The sequence below is a fragment of the Protopterus annectens genome, chromosome 4.part0, assembly GCF_019279795.1.
Source record: "Protopterus annectens isolate FY-2018-M chromosome 4.part0, PAN1.0, whole genome shotgun sequence".
Taxonomy (NCBI): Eukaryota; Metazoa; Chordata; order Ceratodontiformes; family Protopteridae; genus Protopterus; species Protopterus annectens.
This window is the reverse complement of record NC_056733.1, coordinates 380,150,827-380,172,365: the sequence shown is the minus strand read 5'-3', so window position 1 is coordinate 380,172,365 and position 21,539 is coordinate 380,150,827.

Genomic DNA, 21,539 nt, shown 5'->3' with positions numbered 1-21,539 from the left:
TATACATTGTCTTTACTTATCCATTAAGATTACCTCCAAATATGTAAGATATTAGAACATTCCACATTTCCTTATGATTGATGTCATCATAAGCTTTAGTTATGGCATGAAAAACTAACTACTTTCATTATAAAAAATTAACATTTCTGTAACATTCTTCTGCTTTATCCCATGAATTCCACTTTTCATTGAATGACATATTCATGCCTGTCTCCTATGTAATGTTGTATCAAGACTCTGTAATCTGCAGTAAATAATGCAATTCCAAAAAAAAAAAAAATACACTTTATGCATTGCCGCTTAGCTAGGGTTAAACTATTCCCGGTACCATAAAGTCTGATCTTCAAATTTCCCTTAGAACTAGCCAGTTTTTTAGTTTTAGCACTCAAATCTGTTTATTTGAGCTCAGCACTTGTTCAGAACTTGTTGTAAGCATTAAATAAACTACAAATTACTACAACACTCAACTTTAGAGGAAAACAGTTTTTAGCAATTAATAAATAAGCACCTATCCAGGCACGTCTAAGAGTCAGCTCCCAGTGTTTTCTCCTGTCTACCTGATGAATCTGGGCATCTTGAGGCAATGCAGCAAATGCCTCATGTACACAGACAACCCTCTCCTCCTACCACCCAACACTACAACCTCTGACAGATGCACTTATATAGCCAAACTGGAAGCAAAGCTCTCTTCACCCAAGACTGGAGTAGACAGTCAAGAGGAGAAGGTAAACACTTGCACCACACCACACTCATCACATAGCCCCTCAAAACCTACACCACCAAAGCACACACATAGAAACACAAAACACATACCTAAATTCACGGAGGCTCTCAGTAAAAATCTGCACAAGCAACAGAGACCTCCAAAGCAGAAACACAAGCAACCCTACACCCCCCAACACAACCCAAATGACACATAGCCCACAAAGTCAGTGTGCCACTCAACCACAGCCCATAAGCCCTAACAAAGTATGCAACACTCTAGTCATAGGTGACTCTATAGTCAGGCACACTGATGTTCCACTCACCAGTCTAACAAGGAGAAAGTTACTGTCAGCTGCCTGTCAGATGCCAGGATCAGCCACATAATGCATGCACTCAGTTCACTCCACAACAAGTACAAATATGACTCTGTCATTGTCCATGTTGGTGTGAATGACCTGAGACGTACCTCCCTGGACTCATGAAAAGAGACATGGAGGAGCTCCCCGATCTTGCAGCCTAGGCAGGTATGACCCTAGCTCTGAGTAGCATCCTGCCATCACCCAGAATTATACCGCAGTACAAGGACAAAATGATTGACTTCAACAATTGGCTAAGCTTCTGGTGTCATTCTAAGGGGATCCAGTATCTGTCTGCCTGGGATGACATGATCGACATACCATGATGCATTGCCAGAGATGGCCTGCACCTATCGCCCTTGGGATTCTGGATACTGGCTAAGGCTCTTGCCACCCCTATAGTGCCTTTTTTAGGCAAATTTCAAATGACAAATTCACCACTGTAACAGGTACAAGCAAGTACAATCTGAGGGTACTGCTACTCAATGCTAGAAGCCTAAACCTCAAAATGCACTCACTCGAGGCAGTCCTTAAAATGGAGAACATCGACATCTGTGCAGTGACCGAGACCTGGTTCAAGGCTCCAGATAGCACCCCTACATTACTAGGCTATAATTCATACCACACCATTTGGCCACCTAACCTGGACCGAAACACTAAAGGCAGAGGCATGTCCATATTCATTAAGGATATCCACACCTCCACGCTAGTTAAACAGCATAATGCATGCAAGATTATCCAAGTGCAACTAACTCTGGGCAAGACTGCAATCCAAATTGTAGCTTGTTGCAGATCCCCCATCATGCCCCAGGATTCCCACTCCTCATTTCTTGATAGACTGGAAAATATTAGGGTACAACCCAACACCCTAATAATGGGCGATTTCAACTACCCCACCATTAACTGAGAAAACTACTCATGTACCAACTCTTTTGCTCAATGTTTTCTGGAATTCATAAATTCCAATGCCTTGGATCAAGTTATCCACACCCCCACCAGGGGCAGCAATATCCTAGACCTGGTCATTACCAACATGGGCGACTGTTGTTCCACACCAGATGTCAATTCCTCATTGGTCATATCTGACCACAAGCTAATCACCCTAGACATACACATCCCGCCCCCAACCCCCATTAGGAAAACCACCGTAAAAAATTTCTCCAAAGCCAACTTCACGCTTCTTAAGTCAGAAGTCGCAAACTTCATGACACCCATGCAGACAGACAATAGAGATATGACTGCTGAATCCTACACAAATGCACTTTATAAGCACTTACATGAGTGCATGGATCGTGCTATCCCTAACAGAACCAAGATGCTATCCTCCAAAAAAAGGAAGCCAATCTGGTAGTCCCCTGCCATAAACAAACTCTACAACAGAAGAAAGAAATTATTGCAAAAAAAAGTAAAATCCATGATTGGAGGAACTCCCTGGTCAACCTTAGTAAGAAGCTGAAATCCCTCACAAAATCCTCCAAAGCTAGTTACGATAAAAATTGCCACTGATTCTAAAGACAGCCACAAAGCATTCTATAGCTATGTCAATAATCTCAATGACAACACTCAGATCTGCTCTGAGTTACAGCACAATGGCACTAAATATATAGAACCAACTGATATTGCCAACATCCTGGTAGTTAGGTTCAGTGCTAACTTTACCCCCCTCTCAACTCCTAAAGGGCCCATCTCTATACAGGAAGAATATAAAGTTCCTGTAATCATGGCTGCATAGGTAAAAACCACACTCTCTAAAGCCAAGAACACAGCATCCATGGGACCTGACAACATCCCAGGCTGCATTCTACATGAACTACAGAACCAACTGGCACCCCACCTAAGTACCATGTTCAATCATAGCCTCATCTTAGGCTTTGTGCCCACTGAACGGTGCACAGAGATGGTTATCCCACTACACAAAAGGGGGAGCCACCACGGACCCAGGAACTGAGCCTGGTCTGCAAGGCCATTGAATGTATCATCATGGAACTTATAAACAAAGACATTGGTAATCTCCAAACTTTGGACCCCACCCAGTTTGGGTTTGTAAAAGGCAGATCATGTCTCCTAAACCTGATAGACTTCTTTGAAGCAGTCACCAATGAGGGTAAGGTGATTCACACTGCCTATCTAGATCTCGCTAATGCTTTCGGCACCATCCCCCATTCTGGAATTATAGCTAAACTCACTTAACTAGGTATAAATCCCTACATCACAAGATGGGTTGCCAACTGGCTCACTAACAGAACCCACACTGTAAAAGTTGCAGACTCCAAATCTGACTTAGTGATGAGTGGAGTACCACAGGGTTCAGTCCTGGGACCTCTCCTGTTTGGTATCTACTTCTCTGAAGTACAGGCTAACACAGAAGGCATCTGGCTAATGAAGTTTGCAGATGACTGCAAAGTAGGAGCCATAGTTGAGTCCCCAAATTATGTGGACATCCTACAGAAGGGCCTCACTGAGACAGATGCCTGGTGTCAGAGGCATGGCCTCAAGCTCAATGCCAAAAAGTGCATTGTCATCCCCTTTGGTAAAAACTGTGTGCCCATGAGCTACCACAGAAACGGCAGTATACTTAATGTCGAATGTGTGATAAGAGACCTTGAGACTCAGGTGGACAGTAGTCTCTCCTTTGATAATCACATCGCCACAGTAGTCAGAAAATACTTCTATGTGGCACACCTCATCACATAAGAGTTGTCATCCTGGAAAAAAGAGGTCATTGTTCCCCTCTACTCGGCACTCATTAGACCCATTATAGAGTACAACACCCCTTTTTGAATGTACCTCACAAGACATCTGCAGCAGCTGGCAAGGCCACAGAAGTACCTCACAAAGAGGATTACTGACCTCAAACAGATGCCCTACACTGACCATCTCAAAAAATTCCAGCTTTACTCTGTAGCATATTGCTTATTCCAAGGAGATCTCTGCCTAACATATAAAGCTATGTTAAACCCAGAACTGCTGGACATGCTACACCTAAAGAAATCCCAATCCCTCTGAGCTACACACTCTAGGGACCTAAACCTTGTCGCCACAATAAACAGGACATGCTGGAGGGATAGATTCCTGTCCCAAAGACTTCCTATACTCTAAAAAAAGCTATCCATGTCAAGCAAAGTTCCTCATTAACACTCTTCAAGAAAAATCTTGATGAGTGGATGGGAAATAGGAAATACACCCCAGGGATCACTTCTGTGGCTCTGCTCAACAGGGGCACAGGAAATTAACTTTCTTGGGTGGCGTAAGCCAGGGAACCTTGTTGGCTAGGCTTACTTAGGCACTTGGGCCGATAGCCTAGTACCTACCTATGAACTTATGAACCTATGAGATATGCTCTGAACATTGATTTGGATTAAGCAGGTAATCAAAAAATAAATGAATGAAAAATATGATAAATTTTTTTATGTGAAACATTGTTTATAGAAAAGGGGCATGGCTAAAAAACCAAAGATCCTTTATGGTCCTTGTTTAAAAATAATGCTATGTTTGATTTGAAGCAAGTGATAATACAATTGCTAAATAGCTATGTAGGCTGATGAATAATTCTTATTATTTATTTTAATGAAATAAATTAAAAAATATATTAGACTTAATAATGGAGTTGTTCATTTCTGTCATTACATGTTTATAATGCAGGAAAATTAAGCAAAAAAACAATTAGGAAATTAACTGAACAGTGGAACCGGTACATCCTAGATGAGCAATCCCTGATTTTTTTGCTATGTTATATCTTATTCTAAGATTTACAGCAGTTTAAGTTCCACCTTTGATTCTTAAGTAGAATCAAGAAATAAAAAAATATTGTTAAGAAATATCTCCAGACATGCTGGATAATTCAAATACAGCATTCACTTTTTAAGCACAATTTGTGTTACAAGGAGGGAAACATTTCCCTTTGGGGGATTTCTGGAGATTAGTGAAAAATATGGAAATAGCCTTGTTTACTTGGTTGCATCTTCTTCTGAAAGCAGTCTATGACTCATAGAAACTTAAATATGTGAAGCAATTTGTCATTTCCTAATCGATGTTTGAGTACATGCGTTTGTTAAGTTTCAATTGATTGTGTTACCTTAGAAAGGAGTTTATGAATACATTTAAAAGAACTCCATGTGTAACAAGTTGTAGGGTTTGAGGGAAATCCCACTTTTGAGAATTCCAATAAACTTCAATGTTTTATCCAACTATCAGCAGTTCAAAATGTTGCAAGCCTGAGTTGTAATGAAGTTGATATCCTTAAATTCACTGCTGCAGTATTCCTAACAGATAGGATTCCCTGCCATCTGGCCAGTCTACCAAAGACTGCTTGCTTTTAAAAGGTATCCCGAATATCATCCAAATGCACCTTGCATACCATAGAGCATAAAGGTGATGTTCAGGCCTGCCATAATCAGAACTTCTTTGCTGCCAGTCTGAACATAACTTTTTACTATCACTCTGTATACCTAAATCTGTTTTTTGCAGTTGAATGCATTTTCATTCTCCAGTGACTACTTACTCCTGTTTGCTGACTTCTATTGCAGTTGCAGATAAGTGCCTCATTGGGGATTTTGTTTTTTTCTTATTTTTTGTGCTCCTTGAGGTTAATATCATCCAGAAAAGGTAAATGCCAGTGTGGGAGACAGATTCTCCATAAGGACTATCGCAATAAGTGTCTTTTTTTCTCTAGGAGCTTCTCATGACCATATGTCTTGTCCTATTTTTTAGGTGTTCATTCCAAAACTCTTTGCAGTAGACTTTCTTCTCTTTCCTTGTATCTTGAGAATCAGCATCTTAAGCTTCTTGCTAAAGATACAATGGAAAGAATCTCCTGCCCCGAGGGTCAGCCATTAGGGAAGAAGAAGGTAAAAACAGTATGTCCGGAATCTTCCTCTGTCCAGCCTCTGCCAAGTGTTTCTCCAGAGGTTGTTACAAACCCAGAGGCTCAGCCAGCTGTGTTGTCAGATTTCTCTGCTGTGACTGTGTTAGAGCCCGGTGAGGGTCAACCTGACAGCATGTCCAAAGAGGCTTTGCAGGCATCCATCTTGGATATTCAGGGGGAACCACAGTTGATTTTTTCTGAGGGGCCTAGGTGATTTCTTCAGTTTTTAGTTTGGGAAGACATTCCTACTAAGGTTCTTGACTGATGTCCTGGGTCTGAACTTTCTCAGTTTTTTTTGAGGGGATGAGCCCTTAAAAAAGAAACAAAAAATTGAACATGTTTCTTCTGCTCCTAGTGATCCACAAAGTGAGTGACAGGCCTTCACTGAGGGACTATTTACTGGTTTAATGTCCTTAAAGCCTCCTCCAGGGGTTTCAGTTCCTGCTTCTCTTTGGTCCTCTACTCCTCTTAAAAGGCCTCAAGATCAGGATTCTTATGAAGATGAGTCAGATTCAATAATGAATTCCTGACCTCTTCTACACAAATTCCTTCTCCTTTAGACTATGAGTCAGAGAAGGTGGAATCTATTAGTCCAGATGCTCCTTTTGAGGAAATTTCCTTTGGGGGGCACACTCGCTAGGATTGTAGATGTTTTTAAGTGGGATTGTGCTCAGGTCTCTGATATCCCTAAGAGGTACTATGAGTTGCTGTAGTTGGAATCCTCTAAACCTGCAGCTATTCCTCCTATTTTGGCTGCTTTGCTGGATGCTTTTTCCAATGCCTCTCATGCACCTGATTTTCTGCCCCCTGGTCCCAAGAAGCCTGACAGGTTTTAATAGAGTGCCTAAGGATTGTTCTTTCCTGTATAATTGTTCTGATGCTGACCCCTCTGTCATGTCTGTAGCCTCTGGTAAATCATTTCAATTGCTTCCTTTGCTCAAGTTATTCCCTTCTGACGAGGATAGCAGAACTATGGAAAGGTTGGGTAAGGAGGTTGACACTTCTGCTACCCTAGCTTTTAGGGCTTTTAATAAATAGAACCCTTTGTCTAGGTATGTGTTGGCTCTTCTTTCTCAGGCCTGTCAACTTATTTCAGATTTTCTAGACTCTGAGGGTAAAACTTCTGTTCTTTCCTTGCAAGGGACTTCCTCTCAAGTCATTTGTCATTCTATTAAATGTAGTTATGATGCATCAGATGCCTCTTCTAGGGCTGCTGTTTTTGGTTCAGTGGCATCAGCCACTACCTGATGATATTAAAGGTAAGTTGATGGATACTCCTCTGGATTCTAAACTTTTGTTTGGGGAAGTTGCTGCTGGTTTGTTTAAGTCCCTTCAAGGTAAGGGCAAGGCCTTACATGAGCTAAAACATGTGTTTGTTTCTCCTGTGCCTACATTTCAGAGAAACTACCCCACTAAGCCTGCTTCATTGTAGGCAATCCCGCTGTTCAATTAAAGGTAGGAATAGTAGCTCCTCCTGCTAAGGCTACTCAGTTTTCAGGGAATCCAAAGCGTTCTTTTTCAGAAAAAGCAGGTGTTGTATGACTACATTCCTCTTTCTTTTCACCTTTCTGTTTCTCTTCCTGTTTGGCTTCAGATCACTCAGAATTCTTGGGTGCTGTCCATCATTCATCAGGGGTATTTTATGGTGTGGAAATCCTGTCCTCCTTTTATCGGCATTCATTAGCCTCCTTGGAAACAGCTTCTCTTTTTCCTAGAGGTACTTCAAAATGTCTTGACTCAGGATACTATTCAAGAGGTGCCTGTGTCCCAAAGAGGAAATGGTTCTACTCCAGACTGTTTCTAGTTCCCAGAAAAGAGGGCACTTAGAGACCTATTCTAGACCTATCTCATCTTAACACTTTTCTAAAAGTGCCTTCCTTTCAGATGTTGTCCCTTCAGATTCTGTTTCCTCTTTTCCACCCTCAGGCCAATATGGTGACTCTGGATCTCAAGGATGCTTATCTCCATATTCCGGATCATTCTCTTTTCAGGAAGTTTTTGCTTTTCTCTGTTGCTTCCTGGAATTTTCAGTTCTCTGCTTTGCCCTTTGGCCTTTCTACTGTCCCATGGGTATTCACCAAATGCCTTGCTCCTGTGACTGCTTTTTGCAGGCTTTGAGGGATCCAAATAGTTCCTTACTTAGATGACCTGTCAATTCAGGTATCTGCATTTTGCTGTTTCCTTTCTTCAGAGCCTGGAGTTCACTATAAATTTCAATAAATCTTCTCTGACTCCTTCTCAGGATCATGTTTTTCTAGGCTGCCAATACTTGCATCCCTGCCCCCCAAATGCTTTAACTTTCATTTCTTTCTTTCAAACTAGCCTTCCTCTGGCTTCCATTACCACTAGGGAGTTTCTGATAGCTCTGGAGTTCATGGCATCTACCATGCCAATGCTCCCCCTGGCCAAACTTCACATGAGAAAGTTTCAGTGGTTTCTGAAGTCAGTGTGGCTCCAACATGCATATCCTCTAGACGTTGTATTTCATCTTCTTCTTTGTCTCAGACAGGAACTTCACTGGTGGATTTGGCAGTTGTATCTGAATCCAGGAATCCCTTTTAATCTCCCTCTTCCCTCTTAGGAATTGTTCGCAGATGCTTCAGACATACGATGGGGAGCAACATTTGGCTCCCTAAAGGTACAGGGGGTGTGGTCACCTTGTCAGCAGAAGGAGCACATCAATATCAAAGAGATGGAAGCTCTTCTGCTGGCTCTTCAGGCCTTTCATTCTCTTTTCTCTCCGGGGCCTCTCAAGGTGTTCACAGACAATACCATAGTGATGTGGTATATCAACAACAGGGAGGAATGAGATCTTATCTTCTTTGCCGGCTGGCACTTCTGGTATGGGATCTTGTTGTCAAGTATTAAGTGACTCTTCAGGCAGTTTATATCCCTTCTGGTCAGAACATTGTGACATACACTCTAACCAGGTTCTTAACTCAGTTCCATGAATGGATGCTTCACAGGGATGTGTTTCTGGACATTATCCACCAGTGGGGTAATCCTCAAATGGATCTTTTTGCCTCCCCTCTGAACAGACAATTCCTCTGTTTTGTACCAGAGTCCCAGGTCCTCTGGTATAGGAGGTGGACTCCCTCTCATTTTCTTGGAAGGGGATATTTATTTATGCATTCCCTCCCCTTGCTCTCACTCCAAAACTCCTGTTCAATATTCAACAGGATGCTCCCAAAATCTTGTTGGTGACTTCCTTTTGGCCATGACAGCACTGGTTCCCTCTAGTTCTGCATCTAGCCAGGGGGAATCATCACAAGTTACCTCACAGGGTGGATCTAATTGAGCAAGACAAGGGATCTCTCATCCATCCCCACCTGTCCATGCTTCAACTGACGCTGTGGGCAATAGAATTTTGATTCCTCGCAGACATCTTTTTTTCTGAGGATGTGCTGCATGTCCTGCAGGAGACCATGGAAGCTGCTACTAGGAAATCCTACTTATCCAAATGGAAGAGGTTTTCCATTTGATGCCTCCCATGTAACCTGGACCAACTAACTGCAGATGTTCCTTTGGTTCTGTCTTATTTATCTGAGTTTCTCAGTGCTGGTTTGGCATATTCTTCTATTAAGACCCACTTATTAGCTATCTCTGCTGGTCTACCTTTTTCTCCTCATTAATTAATTTATTTATTTATTACATTTGTTAACTGGGTATGTCCAAATGGGCCAGGGCCCGTTTTCAGCAGAGACCCAGGAAGAAAAGCTCCACAGTAGTACACTACAACAAACAAACCTGGATACAATGCAATCAATAGTACAATACAATCATAGTACAATAGCAAGCTATTAGTTTCTAGATTTCAGGTTAAACAATTTCTTAAAGGTGTCTTTAATATTAGACCTCACAAGAAGCCTTTTTCTCCTCCCTGGAATCTTAATTTTATTTTGGAGAAGTTGACTCAGGCTCCTTTTGAACTTGATGCTTCAGTTTCCTTGCTACATTGTTCCTGGAAGACTGTTTTTGTTAGTTAGCTCTTACTTCTGCCAGATGGGTGTCTGACTTGCAGGCCCTTATGGCTTGTCCTCCTTTTTTAGTCTTTCATGAGGACAGGTTGTCCTTCTGCATTAACCCTTCTTTTATGCCTATGGTGGTTAATGAGCTATCACTGAATCAATCTATTAATATGTCTATTTTTCCCCAGTCCACAATCTGACAGTGACAGGGCGCTGCATACTTTGGATGTGCATAGGCAACTCATAGTTTATTTGGATAAGACTAAGGCTATTAGAAAATCTGATCAGTTATTTGTTTCTTTTCATCCTAGATCTTTTGGACTTGATGTATCCAAGCAAACTGTTTCTTTTTGGATTTCTAAGGCTATTTCCTTTTGTTACAGTTTTTTTGTGGCAAGAGCCTTCCTTCTTCAGTTTAGGCTCATTCTACTAAAGCTGTAACTTCTTTGGGTGCTTTTTTCAAGGTCTTAGTTACTAATTCTGTTCTTGAAGCAGCTACCTGGACTTCTGTGATGCTTTTACCAAGCACTACAAGTTGGATGGTATCTCTAGAGCTAGGGCTGGTTTTGCTAGTGCTGTTCTACATGTCTTTTTAGAGGGCTCTTCTGAGCCTCCCTCCTCCCAAGTTTCCTCTCGAGCTTTGACACTGTCACATCTGTTAAGAATACTTCAGCAGTGAATGTAAGAATATAGTACAGTTATGTAAAATCTTGCCATAATGGTAGATGTCCTTGCCTTCGCTGCTGCGGTATTCGCTCCCTCCCTCCTTCCCCACAGTCTTTTGCCTTCCTGGATGTATAGGTTAGATCTTGGGTTTCTAGGACTGTGTTCCTACTGGGGCATTCAGTTCTGATTATAGTAGGCCTGAACATCACCTTTATGCCCTATGTTATGCAAAGAGTGGCATTTGGGCAATGTTCAGCATACGTTTTAAAAGCAACAAATAGTCTTTGGTAGACTGGCCAGACATTCGGGTTCCACCGCAAGGAATACCATCTGTTAGGAACACTGTAGCAGTGAAGGCAAGGACATCTACCATTATGGTATGATTTTACACAACTGTACTTTCTTAATCATACCAAAACATTCATCCTGAAGGTAGGAAAATTCCTAAAATGTCTCTCTTCAGCTGGGGCTTCCTTTTAACAAAGTTCATGAATGAGGGCTAGTGTTTCTGTTGTGACATACGAGATTGCCACTGCAAATCTAACAAAAAATCTGGAAAATAGTTTTTGGTTTTGAGTTAAATGTTTGTGAGAAAACATTTCCTGAGACACTGTTGCATTTTATTGCATTTTACAGCAAGAGTCTGTAATGTGTAAATGATTTAGAACATCTGTATGTAATTTAACTGCTTACTTTTTCAACTTAAAAGTAGTATCTTTCTATTCTGTGTTGGAAATGCTGGAATAAAATAATTAGTGTATCTTGTTGTGTTTTTATTCTGTTAACAGTAGTTCCTTCACAACTCTGAAAAACTAGATGCATATTTTAAAAAGATATTTTTATTTTGGAGCAGTTGTAAATTTACGACATATTATGATTCAATGGAAGAGTGTCACTAGTATGTCATGTTATCAAAGGATTAAATAATATGGTGTTTTCCCATTTCTGCTTTATTTTGGGGGAAAACATTCATATCCCATATAAGGGAGACCCTACACAGGTTTGTATTTATTTCATAAGGCATACCCGAACCATTTTTTAGCTGGTCTTCAAGCCAGATATTGAGTAATGATCTCACTCTGCCCTGGTTGATAATCTTGTTCAGTTGATGAGAGTACAATGCCTTAAGCATTTTGGAGCGCATCACAAGCAGACTGTTCATAGTGCAGCTTTACTTAGGTTCATAGGTTCATAGGTAGGTACTAGCCTAACTGCCTGAAGGCATTTATAAGCCTAGCCGGAATTGTGTTGGCTTTCACCGCCCCCTTAGATTAGTTCCCTGTGCCTCTGTCCAGCAAAGCCATTGAAGTGATCCCCGGGGTAAACTTTCTATTTCCCATCCACTCGTCAAGGTTTCTCTTGAAGAGTGTTAGCAAGGAGCTCTGTCTAATGTAGATTGGAATCTTGTTCCAGAGCATGGGAAGTCTCTGGGACAGGAATCTATCACTCCAGTACGTCCTATTTATTGTTGTGGTGAGGTTTAGATCCCTAGAATGTGTGGCTGGAGGAGATATGGTTTTCTTTAGGTGGAGCATGTCCATCAATTCTGGATTGGACATGGCCTTGTATGTCAGGCATAGATCACCTATGAGTAGGCGGTATGCAACCGAGTACAGCTGGAGTTTCTTCAGTCGAGCTGCATAGGGCATCTGTTTGAGGCCAGTGATCCTCTTGGTGAGGTACTTCTGTGGTCTTTCCAGCTGTTGCAGGTGTCTTTTAAGGTACATACCATATGGGGTGTTGTACTCTATGATGGGTGATGTGTAGAGGGGCACAATGACCTCTTTTGATCTGGATACAAACCCTTTTGTGATTAGGTGGGTCACATAAAAGGATTTTCTAACCACATTGGTAATGTGATTATCAAAGGAGAGATTACTATCTACTTGGGTCCCCAGATCCCTTATTACGTCTTCTGTATTTAGGGGGCTACCACCTATGTGGTAGTTTGTGGGTACTTTGTTTTTTCCAAAGGGGATGACTATGCACTTTTTGGCATTTAGCTTGAGGCCATGGTTTTGACACCAGGTATCTGTCTCAGGGAGACCCTTTTGGAGGATGTCTGTGTCAGCCAGAGAGTCAATTATAGCCCCTAGTTTGCAGTCATCTGCGAACTTGGTCAGTCATAGACCTCCTGTGCTTGCCTGTACCTCTGAGAAGTATATGCCGAACAGGAGGGGTCCTAGGACTGAGCCCTGGAGAATGCCACTTGTAACCGGTTTAGAGTCAGACCTAGCTCCCGCAACTCTTACCATGTGGGTTCTGTCTGTGAGCCAGTTGGCAACCCATCTCATGATGTAGGGGTTTATGTTCAGGCTGGTGAGTTGTCCATAATACCAGAATGGGGAATGGTGTAGAAGGCTTTTGCGATGTCTAAGTAGGCTGTGTGGACCACTTTTCCCTCATCTATAGCCTTGGTAACTGTCTCAAAAAAGTCCAACAGGTTTAGGAGCCATGATCTGCCCTTAACAAAGCTGAACTGGGTAGGGTCCAGTGTTTGGAGGTTCCCAATGTCTCTGTTAATGAGATCCATGATGATGCGCTCCATAGCCTTGCAGACCAAGCTAGTCAGGCTTATAGGGCGATAGTTCCCAGGGTCTGTTGTGGCTCCACCTTTGTGGAGCAGAATAACCATTGCTGTGCGTTACTCTATGGGGATGTAGCCTGTGGAGAGGCTGAGTTTGAACAGTATGTTTAGGTGAGGGGTTAGTTCATCTTTGAGCTCATGTAGGATGCAGCCTGGGACACCGTCCGGTCTCATTGATGCTGTGTTTTTGGCTTTGGAGAGGGTTGTTTTAACCTGAGTGTCTGTGATTTCAGGGACACAACATTCTTCTGGTATGGTTATGGGCCCTTTTGGGAGTGAGAGGGGGGTGAAGTTTGCACTGAACCTGTCTGCCAGGATGTTGGCGATATCGGTCGGTTCAGTGTATTTTGTGCCATTCTGCACTAACTCTTGCAGGTCTGAGAACTGCCACTTAGATTCTTGACATAGCTAAAGAATGCCTTGTGGTTATCTTTGGAGTCCTTGCCAATTTTTCTTTCGAAGCTAGCCTTGGATGATTTTATGAGGGATCGTAGTTTCTTGCTGATACTGATCAGGAATATCTTACCTTTTTGGGATTTTACTCTTTTCTGTACTAGTTTCCTCCTTCTGTTGTAAAGCTTGTTTATAGCAGGAGTCCACCAGACTGGTTTATTTTTCTTGGAGGAGAGAATCTTGGTTTTGCTTAGGATAGCATGATCCATGCATTCTTGTAGGTGCCCGTAAAGTGCATTAGTAAAGGATTTTCCAGCTTGGGCAGCATTATCCTTTAGCATGGGGGCTTTGAAACTTTCCAACTTGGTCTTAAGTAACGTGAAGTTTGCTTTTGAAAGGTTTTTCACAGTGGTTTCTTTGACCGGGGGTGGGGGTGGAATGTGGATATCCAGAGTGATTAGTTTATGGTCAGATCTAACCAGCGAGGGGTTGACCTCCAGTGTGGAACACCAGTCACCCATGTTGGTGATGACCAAGTCCAATATGTTGTCACCTCTGGTGGAGGTGTTGACCAGTTGATCCAGGGTGTTTGAGTTTATAAATTCGAGGAAATGTTGGGCAAGGGAGTTAGTACTTGAGTAGTTCTCCCAGTTAATGTTTGGGTAATTGAAATCACTCATTATCAGGGTGTATGGTAGGACCTTTATGTTTCCCAGTGTTTCCAGAAATGTGGAATGGGGGTTGTGGGACATGGTGGGTGATCTGTAGCAAGCTACAATTTGAATTGCAGTTTTGCCCATTGTTAGTTGCATGTGGATGATCTCTGAAGCATCGTGCTTTGCCACTAACCCGGAGGTGTGGGTATCCTTGATGAATATGGATACGCCCCCACCTTTTGTATTTCGGTCTCAGTTTTTTGGCCAAAATGTATGGTATGAGTTGTAGCCTGGTAGTGCTGAGGTGCTCTCTGGAGCCTTAAATGAGGTTTATGTTACTGCACATATATCATACTCAGGAGTGCCTCGAGTGTGTGCATTTTGAGGTTTAGACTTCTGGCATTGAGCAGCATTACCCTCAGTTTTTTGTTACTTGTGGTATTTACGGTGGTGGGTTTGTCTTTTGAGCCTTGCCTAAAAAAGGCACTATGGGGGTGGCAAAAGCCTTGGCCAGTATTCGAAAGCCTAAGGGGAACAGGTACAAGTCTTATCTAGCGAAGCAGCGTGGCTTGTCGAGCATGTCATCCCAGGCTGACAGACACAGGATCCCCTTTGAATGACACCAGAAGCTTAGTCAATTGCTGAAATTGATAATTTTTTCTTTATACCGTGGTATCATTTTTGGTGAGGGCAGGATGCTACTCAAGGTCAGGGTCATACCGGACTGGGCTACATGATCAGAGAGCTCTTCCATGTCTCTTTTCATGTAGTCCAGGGAGGTACAGCTCAGGTCATTCACACCAACATGGGCAATGACAGAGTCGTATTTGTACTTGTTCTGGAGTGCCCTGAGTGCTTGTGTTATGTGGCAGATCCTGGCACCCGACAGGCAACTAACAGTAACCTTCTCCTTGTTCAGCCTGGTGAGTGGGACGTCAGTGTGCCTGACTATAGAGTCACCTATTACTAGTGTTTTGGGCATACCTCTCAACCACTTAGAGCCAAAAATCTGGACAAAGCCATAAATAATGTGGGGACAAAGGACCAAAACTAGGGACAATTTTTAAATATTGCTCTAACAAATTTAGAAAGTTGATAGAATAACAAGTTTTGCATTAGCATGAATATTCTGAAAGGTATGAAGTCTGAAACGCAAATGGCTGTCAATATTTTCTGACTTCAATCCCCATCAATTTGCCAATAATTTGCCTGAAAAAAACAGAATTTTATGAGGAACAGACTGAAAATCTAAGGCAAAAATCTGGACAGTTGAGAGATATGGTTTTGGGTATGTTATTTTGCCTTAAGGGCTGCAATTGCGTGGTACACTGGTTTTGTGAAGTATGTGTTTCATGGTTTGTGTTGGGGGTGGACGTTGCTTGGGTGTCTGCTTTGGAGGTTTCTGTTGCTTTTGCAGATTTTTATTTAGAGCCTCCGAGTATGTTTTTGTGTATTTATGTGTGTTTTTTGCCGGTGCTGGTTTCATAGGTTTATGTGAGACTGGTAGTGTGATGCAAGTAGTTCCCTTCACCTCTTGACTGTCTGGTCCAGTCTTGGGTTGAGAGACCTTAGCCTCCAGTTTGGTTGTATAATTGCATCTCTCGCATGTATTAGTGTTTGGCGGCAGGAGGAGAGGGTTGTCTGTGTACATGAGGCAATTGTAACACTGCCTCAAAATGCCCAGATTCACCAGTTGGACCAGAGAGTACACCTGAAACTGCCCTTTGGACATGCCTGGATAGGTACAGTGAACTGTTTTACTGATTGGCTGGTAAGGTCAAATAGAGAGACTTGTCCTTCTCTACAGTATAGGGGGGTCTAGTGCTAAGGTTTATTAGTGCTTGCTATGAGTTTTGAGCAAGTGCCAGGCTGAGAATTGAATGGTTTGAGTGCTTAAGTTGAAAGTTTGTCTAATTCCAAGGGAAAAATTGAAGAGTAAACTTTGTGGAGCCGGGAATACTTATACCCTAGCTAACTGATGGTGCCCGGCAAGCAAAACCGCACAAATGCGGGTTTTATAGCAAGGAAATGAAAGAGGTAGAAATTAGCCCAAAATGGCAAATAAACTATTACTTTCTGGGTGGAAACCACTCCACCAGGGACAGATAGGCTGCTCAAAGCTCCCCTCTCTCACAGGTGAACAGAGAAACGTCCTTCTATCCCAAGTAAGGTATGGGCAAACACAGAAACTTGTAACACAGCCCTGAATTCAGCACTAACCTGAAAACTGGACTATACTAGCTTAGAAAGGTGGGAAAATAAGTATATATTTTTTTTTTTGCTTTTTTCATAAAATAAAGCAGATACAATCATAAAAACACTTTAAATGCACAGAAATGGCTATCACACGAGTGCATAGCCTACAACAGTTAAACAGGTAATTTATACACAAAAATGACTTTGTTAAAGTGCAGGCAGTAAAAGAAGTACAATATGTAACTGAAACAAACTTTTTAAATCACCAAAACTCTAAAAAATTGACCTTTTAGGCGGAATTGCCTAAAGGCAGCAAGAAAATGCATAAAAATGATAATTACTAATTTTGCAGCATTTAGTAGTGCATTTAAGCTGCTTAAATGTGAACATAATTGCACTGTGCTGAATAAATAAAACATTCCTCATTAAATTAAATTATTTCACATTTCTCTTTTCTGTTTTTATAACCATTTTTTAGCCTGCCTCAGCACAGACATTTCACATCTCATTAGCATAACTGCTATCAGATCATCATCATCATCAGTCCCCTTTGACCCATTTTTTTCTACATGGGGTCAGGATATTGTGTTAACCGTCACCAACTCTCTCAATTCAGTGCCACACTCATGCCTTCTTTAACACTCATGCCTGACTGTCGCAGATCTTCTTTCACACAATCCATCCACCTCTTTGCTGGACATCCTCGCTTCCTCTTACCTTCTTCCTGTCTGTCCCAAATCTTCCTCACCAGATTGTCTTCTGTTTTTCTACATGTGTCCAAACCACTGTAATCTGTTTTCTTTGATCTTTTCTGCAATTGGAGCTACTTTGGCTTCTGCTCTTCTGTCCTCATTTCTTCGTCTGTCCCACAGTGTGCACCTTACCACCTTTCTCAGGCACTTCATTTCCATAACTTCTAGCTTCTTCAACTATTCTGCCTTTACTGCCCAAGTTTCTGTACCATACAGTAGTACTGGTCACACCACTGTCTTGTAGACCTTACTTTTCAGCTTCTTTGGCATTCTTCTGTCATAGACTGCACCTGATACTCTATGCCAGTTGGCTGCAGCCCCTCGGATTCTAGCTTTGACCTCTTCATTAAGACTACCCTTCTCCTCAACTGCCCCTCCCAGATAAATGAAGCTGTTTACCTGTTCCACTATCTTCCCTTCTATCTCTGTTCTCAGGTTCTTCTGATTTCCCCAGTTTGCTGCCATTACCACCGTCTTAGCTGTGCTTAGTTTCATTTCATGTGCCTTCAGATTTTCATTCCATTCTTCTATCCTTTGCTGATGTTCTAGCACAGAGTCTGCCTGTACTGCCACATCATCTGCATACAGCAGCTTTGTTGCTCTGTCCCCTCCAACCTGTTTGCTAATGTAGTCCATCAGCAGTATGAACAGCAGTGGGCTCAGAGCTGAACCCTGATATACACCCACTCCCACTGGGAACCCCTCTGTGAGGCCGAACACTGTCTGTACTTGAGTCACTGGGTCCTTGTACATAGCCTGCACTAATTCTACCAATGTTTCCAGGACTTCAAACCACTGCAGTACTGCCCAGATTAGCTTTCTTGGGACCTTGACATATGCTTTCTCCAAGTTTAGGAATGCCCAGTTGGACTCTCTCCTCATCTCTAGTTTCTTCTCAAGTATCTGTCTCAATGCAAACATCGGGTCAGTTGTGCTGCATCCTGATCTGAATCCACACTGCTCATCTCCCATCTTGCATTCTACTACTCTGTGTATCTGTTTATCAATCACCCTCTCCAGAACTTTCATGCAAGGTGGTAGGAGTTTGATCCCTCTGTACTGCCCACAGTTGTGGATGTTCCCTTTGTTCTCGTATACTGGCACAAGTATGCTTATTCTCCAGTCATCTGGGATATGCCTGTCTCTCCACACTGCTATTAGTACTCCTAGGAGCCATTTCTCCACTATCTCACCCACCATCTTTATCATATCTGCTGTGACCTCATCTGAGCTTGCTGCTTTCCCTGACTTCATCTTCCTTAGTGCTGTTCTTACTTTTTCTAAGGTGGGCTCCTCTTCTTCTCTCATTGTAGGCTGTTCTTGGGGCAGTACAGCTTCTGTGGAGTTTTCTTCATTCAGAAGTTGCTGGAAATACTCCTTCCATCTGCCTTTGATGTCCTCTGAACTGGTGAGAAGGTTGTTGCTGGCATCCCTTATGAAGGGTTTCTGACTATCTTCTTTATCTTTCTGTCTTTGCCTTGCAACCTGATATAGTTTCTTTACGCCCCTTACTGAGTCACTTTCCAGAGGTTGTTAGAGTGTCTCCAATGCCCTATTCTTTGCTATTGCAACTTCTTTCATAGCTTCTTTTTCAGCCAACCAGTAGTCTTTCCTAGCCTGGTCAGTCTTTTCTATCTCCCATTTCTTCCTGTACTCCTTCTTTCTTTTGATGACTTCCTGAACTTATGCATTCCACCACCAGCTTTCCTTATGTACCTTATTTCCATACCTGGCTCAGCCCCATATCTTTTTGTAGTCCTAACACATGCTGTTTTTAGGCACAGCCACTCTTCTCAACTCCACCTGTTTCTTCCTCTTCTTGGGGTGCTAGAGCCCTGAGTAATTCCTTAAACTGCTGTACTTTCTCTCCAGTCAACTTCTGGGTCTTCAGCCTGGTCTCTGTTGACCTTAGAGCCTTTTCTGATCACTGCTTACAGCTGATTGTGGTAACTAATGGGTTATGCTGTGGGCCAACTGTTTCACTGAAGATGACTTTGCAATCATGGCTTCTACCCCATTGCCTTTTCCTTACTAGGAGGAAGTCTACCTGAGTTGCATGTTGGTTACTCTTGTATGTGATCTTGTCACTGTCTCTCTTTTTGAACCATGTGTTGACTACTATCAAGCCATTTGCCAGACAGAAGTCTAGAATGGCTTCTCCTTCTTAATTCCTGTTACCCCACCCATGTGGGCCCAGGCATTCCTCATATATCCAGTTCTGTCTGTCCCAATATGTGCATTGAAGTCACCCGTTATCAATACCAATTCATGTTGTCCTGCTTTATCTAGTAGGTCCTGCAACTGCTGACTAAATGCACTCTTTTCCTCACTATCACAGCCCTGCTGTGGGGCATATGCTGAGATTATGAATACTGCCGTATCATTACAATGGAGTCTGATTGCCATGATTGCCATGAGTCTGCCATTAATTCTGATGATATCATTCACTGCCTTCTGAAGCCTCTCTCTCACCACACTTCCTACACCATTTCTAGCCTGTCCCCGAGTCTGGATCCCCAGCAAAGTGGCTTTGCTTGCTGCACTGCCCTTCCATCTTATCTCTTGGATACATAGGTTGTCCAGTATCCTCCGTATCATCATGTCATCCACTTCCAAGCTGCATCCTGTCAGTGAACCTACATTAAGCATAGCAATTCTCAGTTCATGTTTGGCAAGTTGGTTTTATGTCCAGCTGGGCAACTAGACACCGGCCAGCCAGTAGCTTATTGGCCCAGGGCTGCTGGGCTTTATGGCGGGCACACACTAACCAATAGGGGCACATATACCCTTCTCACTATTAGCAAGGGTCCCTGGCATGGGTGAGAGTAGGCCAGGTCCTCAACCCACTTATCCATGCCCATTTTTGGCGACATTAGTGAACATGACCAAATGACCTAGAGCCATATTTTACACCATCAAGTGGATAGCCCTACCACAGCGTACAGTCTGTGATCCATGTTCTCCTATTTTGAGGATACTGTGCACCACAGTAGATGCCCAAGGTGGTTTGTCTGTACAACTCTTTTCCCTATAGGGCACTATGTCGAGTCTGTGTTGCTGTCCACAGCTCCATTCATATTTATTTATTTATTTCCAGTTTGATTACTGGGGAAGTCCACTGGGCCCAAAGGACCCATTTTCAGTGGAGGCCCGGGGAGAAAAGCTCCAGCAAACATAATACAGTACAGATATAATAGATAACAGAGATTCAACGTATAGGACTTACAGAGGGATACATTGTATAGGACAGTTTACAAAGTCTGTACAGAGTCACACATAGTTTACAAAGTCTGTACAGAGTCACACAGTCAAACAAAATAGCTTATGGTTGTTGAATAGGTAATAAAGATACATTTTTGCAAACATTCTAAGAAACACACCTTTAAAATAAAGGTAGAAACACTTTGTATGCACTAATTTAAAGTGAGATGCCATTTACAATATTTACACAGTTATATTGTATGCTTAGTAGCTCTTGGAAATTGTAGAGAGTATAGACATACTCAAGGTGAAGTAACTATGGGAGAATACTAGAGAGGTTAGGAACCTGTAAGAAAGCATCCTGGGGGCAAATATTTAATTGGATTTAGGTAGGGTGAAAGCAGGTACATTTCCATTTAGAGGAGAGGTATTTGAAAAGCTGAGATTTAAAGTTCTCTGAGTTTGGTATAGTTCTAAGAGTGGAAGGAAGGGAATTACATTTCTTTCCTAAGGAGAAATTGGCCAGGAGGATGTTTGGGCTTATGTATAGCAATTAAGTTTTGATGTTCAGATCTGAGCATTCTGCTTGATGAGTTTGAGATAGAAACACTCAGCATGTTTTTCAGACATGGGAGAAACACCACAGAGACACAACAAGAACATGCAAACTCCAAACAGGCATTGGTTGGAGGTCAGGATTGAACTTTGTACCTTGTGTATGGGAGGCGAAGACCTTAACCATTAAGCCATCTATAAGATGTGCGCAAGTTAATGCAAGTTTACATAAGAGCTAATTATTTTTATTGTTTTATTTTTGAATTGTGTATTTTTATTTGTTGCTCTGTTTTTCTTTATTTGTACCTTGAGTGCTTTGTGGATGTATATCATGCCCATGCATAAGAATTGACATAACCTATATAATGCCCATTTTGACAAATTCCACATTTATTGCTTCTTATGAAATAAATGGTATATTATAATCCATACTAAAATGAATTAAAAATGGATACATTGAATTTTTATGTGTGCATGGGGCAGGGTGGGTCTAATTCCCTAAATCTATGGTACAAGATTATACCTGTACTTATCTAACTATACATAATATATGTGTGTGTATAAACATTTGCATGTCCTCGCAGAAACACATATATACGCATGAGATGTTAAACTGAGGTCCCAGCTGCTAGCTTAAATA